Source organism: Orycteropus afer, unplaced genomic scaffold (genome assembly GCF_000298275.1).
Source record: "Orycteropus afer afer isolate SDZICR_OR568_19922 unplaced genomic scaffold, OryAfe1.0 scaffold00223, whole genome shotgun sequence".
Classification (NCBI taxonomy): Eukaryota; Metazoa; Chordata; class Mammalia; order Tubulidentata; family Orycteropodidae; genus Orycteropus; species Orycteropus afer.
This window is the reverse complement of record NW_006921810.1, coordinates 1,717,067-1,722,172: the sequence shown is the minus strand read 5'-3', so window position 1 is coordinate 1,722,172 and position 5,106 is coordinate 1,717,067.

Here is a 5,106-nt window from a genome sequence, read left to right as displayed (position 1 = left end):
TATTCTATCGTGTGTATGTACCACAGTTTGGTTATCCATTCTTCTGTTGATGGGCACCTAGGTTGTTTCCATCTTTTGGCTATTGTAAACAGTGCTGCGATGAACATGGGTGTGCATATATCTATTCTTATCCTCGCCCTCACTTCTTTAGGATATATACTTAGTAATGGGATTGCTGGGTCAAATGGTGTTAGAAAAACATTCTTAATTATGCAATGATATGCACTACTCAACTTCTCACGATGTGAAACGGCCAGTGAGTTGGGCATAAGGACCTTTAAGTTGTGGTCTTAACTCTGCTGTGAACTTGTTGTGTTACCTTGGGTCTTAGTTTATTCTTCTGAAGAATAATAAGATGGCCTCGGGAATTCACTCTCTGTGTAATATTCTGAGTCTATTAAGCCCGCAATCCCACATATATGACAACTCCAACTCTCAGACATCTTATTAGAAAGAGTAGTGGATTGAATGATGGCCCCACCAAAATATGTGTCTAGATCTTAACCCTCAGAACCTGTGAATATGACCTTATTTAAAGAGAAGGTCTTTGCAGATGTAATTAAGGATCTCAACAGGAGACCATCCTTGACTACTGGGTGGGCCCTAAATTCAATGCCAAGTATCCTTATAAAAGAAGAGAAGACAGAAACACAGAGGTAAAGGCCATGTGAAGACAGGGGCAAAGATTGTAGAGATGCAGTCACAAGCCAAGGAATGCCTAGAGCCACCAAAAGCTGGAAGAGGAAAGACAGATTCTTCCTTATAACCTTCCCAGCAAGCACAGCTCTGCCAATGCTTTGATTTCAGGCTTCTGGCCTCTAGAGCTGTGAAAGAATAAATTTCTGTTATTTCAAGCCACGAGGTCTGTGATGATTTGTTATACAGCTCTAGGAAACTAATATACAAAGTAAGGAAGAAAGGAAAGCACACAGTCCAGCAGTGAAGAGTCCCTGCTTTGGAATTAGAGAATCACATTGGGGAGCCTTGGGAGACTTCTTTAACCTTGCTAGAGTTAAGTTCCCTTCTTGTAAAGTAAGGGTAAAAATAGAATTGTTACTTATTTAAGGAGCTCTGGTGGCATGGGGCCTAAGGCATCGGACTGCTAACCAGAGGGTTGGCAGTTCAAACCCACAAGCCACTTTGTACAAGGAAGACTGGGCAATCTACTTTTGTAAAGATTTACCACCTCAGAATCCCAAAGGGAGTTGCTATGAGTCGGAATCCACTCCATGGCAGTGAGTTTAGTTTTTGGTTTTTTGGTGGCACTGTGGGTAAGGCAATTGGCTGCTAACCAGAAGGTTGGCAGTTCAAACCTACCAGCTGCTCTGTGGGAGGAAGATGAGGCAATCTACTTCTGTAAAGATTTATAACCTTGGAAACCCTATGGGGGTCACTATGAATCAGAATCAGCTCAATGCAGTGGGCTTGGGCTAGTGTGTTATTTAAGGAGCTCCAGTGGTGCTGTGGGCAAGGCATTTGGCTGTTAACTAGAAGGTTCCTGGTTCAAACCCAGCAGCCCATCCACGTGATCTACTTCTGTAAAGATTTATAGCCTTGGAAACGGATGCGGGTCACTATGAGTCAGAATCTACTCGATGGCAGTGAGTTTGTTTGTTTCTTTTTGGTTAATTCTTTTTTAAAAGTTCAAAAAACTAACTATTTTTAGGGTGGTAAGGATTAAGTAAATTGGCATAACAGTCATATTATTATTCCTTGTATGTGTGTGGATATTATCCTATCATTGAAAGCATTGTACTTCACTGAATGGATAGATCTTGAAATTTTTTTTTAACCATCAGTGCAATGCCACTCCTCTTCAATTTGTCATTCCTGACATAGTAGACCCTATGATTGTCCCATTCAAAATGGCGAATACCAGTTCATTTGGGCAAATCCACTGCAAAAGATCTCTATTAAAGTGTTAAAGAGCGAAGTAATTTTGAAGTCTAAGGTGTACCTGACCCAAGTCATGGTATTTTCACCTCATATGTATGTGAAAGATGGACAGTGAAAAAGACAGAAAAATTCAATTGGCAAAGAATATTGAATACACCATGAACTGCCAGAAGAATGAAAAAATCTGTCTCAGAAGTACAGCCAGAATGCTTCTTAGAAGCAAGGGTGGCGAGAGTTTGTCTTACGGACTTTCTACATGTTCTCAGGGACCAGTCCCTGGAGAAGGATATCATGCCTGGAAGTAGAGTGTCAGCAAAAAAAGAAAGGCCCTCAATTAGATGGATTGACACAGTGGTGGCTACAACAATAGACTCAAACATAGCAAAGATTGTGGGGCTAGGCAGGACCTAGAAGTGTTTTGTTCTGTTGTACATCAGGCTGCCATGAGTTGGAAATGACTTTACAACAGCCAACAACAGTGGGTATGTCTGGAGATTGCTCAACTCCTCACTTGCAGCATCAGTCTTTTAAACAACTGAATGTTGAAGACATTTTGAGATTGACTTGGGACTCTCTCATATTGCCTAATCTCTCTAGTTTCAAATTACTTTGTATCTATTGTGTAAACCTAAGCCCCTACTGCACAGGAAATGCAGAGGATACTAACTCCCACAGTTTTAATTCCAAACCAAAACTAAACTCACTGCTGTCCAGTTGGATGGGACTCATAGTCGATCCTTCCTTGGCTTTCCGAGGCATTATCACTAGGTAAGTAGATTGCCCAACTTTCCTCCCAAGGAGTAGTTGGTGGGTTTGAACCGCCAGCCTTCTGGTTAGCAGTCAAATGCCTTAGGCACTATGCCACCAGAGCTTTTTTTAAGCACCCTCCTCCTATGTTCACTCTAGTACTCTGGTAGGTCCAGGTCCCTGGAATCCGTGCACAAAAAGAAGCTCTGACCCACAGCAGCAAGGTCGGCAGAGTTGTGAGCACGTGTCCTCAGGGCGGGTGGAAACTTCTTGGGGCAGGGAACCTGCCAGGTAACAATGAAAGACACTGAGCTTTAAAGTAGTGACTCAGAACTTGCCAGTCCTATGAATCTTTCCTCCATTAATCAATCGTCGGTCGACTGAGCTTCGGCTTTGCCCCTGCCAGATTGCCCCGCTCCTGGGACCACTGGCAACACTCGTTTCCCCAGGCGGAACCCAAGCCCACGAGCTACGACCTCCGAAATACCCTGCAACCGAAATCGTCGGTCCCCAAGCTTCAAGAGGGGATGCGCATCTAATGCGCAGGCGCCGGAAGCTGGGCGCGGGCCTCTAGTCAAGTTTTCCCAGCCACGCCCCAGGCTCGGCAGGCGCTGCAGGCCGTTTACTTTCGAACCACTTACCCGCGCTCTTTTCCATTGGCTGATGCTACGCAGTTGAATGTTGCCGGGAGACTACGCCTGCGTCATAAGGCTCCGCGAGTCCTCCCCCCTACCGCGGTCTGGGCACCTGAAGTGTTTGGGGGCTGAGGAGGGAAGGGACGCGAGCGACTCTTAGCATCCTCCTGGAGGCTGCGGAGCTCGGTATTGGCCCTGTGGAGTTTCCTAGTCTCTCCCTCCTCACGGTGAGTCAAAGGGTCTTCTCTTCGGGTCCGAGAAGGCGGCTCTGTGTCCCTTTTACTGTAGTACAGGCTGATATGCCGGGTGTGTTGGGCTCGGGGCTTGGCGATGGAGAAGCTTTTGGTCCTGCATCCATTTCCTCTTATCCCAGATGAGGAGTTTGGGGAACCTCTTTTGCTTCCCCCGAAATAGAGTAGCATTTCTTTGGGGGGAAGGGCCCTTTGTGGAGGTAAGGGTGAGCAGAGTGGACCCCACAGGACTGTCGGCCTCGCGGGGGTGGGAGCTGCGGAGGCGCGGTAGGAGGACGGCCTTCGGGACTTGTTAACAATCAGCCTTGGAGAAACGGAAGGGTACTGCCATTTTGAGCGATTTTTTCTGTGGAGATCCTTACAGGACTTTCCCTGGAACGTGTAATTATACCCATTTTACAGATGTGGAAATCTCAGTTCTGAGAGAAGTTAGGTAAAACTGACCCAGAGTCCCGTAACATTTAAATGACAGAACTGAGATTCGATCAAACGTGTATATGGGAATAACCTAAATTAATATTATAGTTTTGAGCTAAAAATATTAATTTAGCCCAAAACTATAATTATTAATTTAGGTTATTCCCATATACACGTTTGACTGAATCTCAGTTCTGTCATAATTTTGAGCGAGGAGCTCTGGTAGCGCATAGTGCCTTAAGGCACTTCACTGCTAACCAGAAGGCTGCCGGTTCAAACCCACCAGCCACTCCTGGGAAGGAAGGTTGGGCAATCTACTTCTGTAGTGATAATTTCTCGGAAACCCGTGGAGGAGTAGCTATGAGTCAGGTCCGACTGGATGGCAAATAACAACAACATAATAACAACAGCAACAGTTTTGAGCTGGCAGGATCTTTATTCCCATGGCTGACATTTGTCTTCCGGTACACTTTAAGCAATCTAAAATAATCTTGAGTGTTTGTTCCTTCATCACCATTATTAGTTAACAATATGGTTGTCAAGATACTTGACAGTGTAAAAAAAAAAAGTCCTTTGTGACAATTTATTTGGTCACAGAATTGTTGGGGCACAAATGGTACCTCTAATGCTGCTCCAACAACTGTTGGTATTCGTCACTACTTTTCTAAAAACAATGAGGCATCGGGAAACATCAAATACAATGAAATAATCATTCATATGACATCATATTAAGTATATTTTTTGAGAAAGTAAATATGTTAAAAGTAAATAAGGAAAAGGATAAAGGTAAGTATAAAGGAAGCTGAAAAAGTTGAAGTAGATAAAGTATATTCCACCCCCAAACCAGATCAACAAAGAAGGTAAGGTAAGCTCTGGTAGATAATTGAATATGAAACACATTTTTAGTAAATTTTTACTGAATTTATAATTTAAACAATAAAATGAAAATTTTAAATCTTAAAAAAAGTTTGATATGAAATTCAAACCATATAAAAGGAGTTCAAGTGAAAAGTAAACAATTCCCTCATCTGACCTTAAAAGTAGTCACTTTTGTATATCCTTCTATGGAATTAAAAACGTAAATACGAAATTAGAAATACAAAATTAAGGTAAAATTAAAATGTAATATTTTAATATAGCAATAAGAGGCCACTATTAAG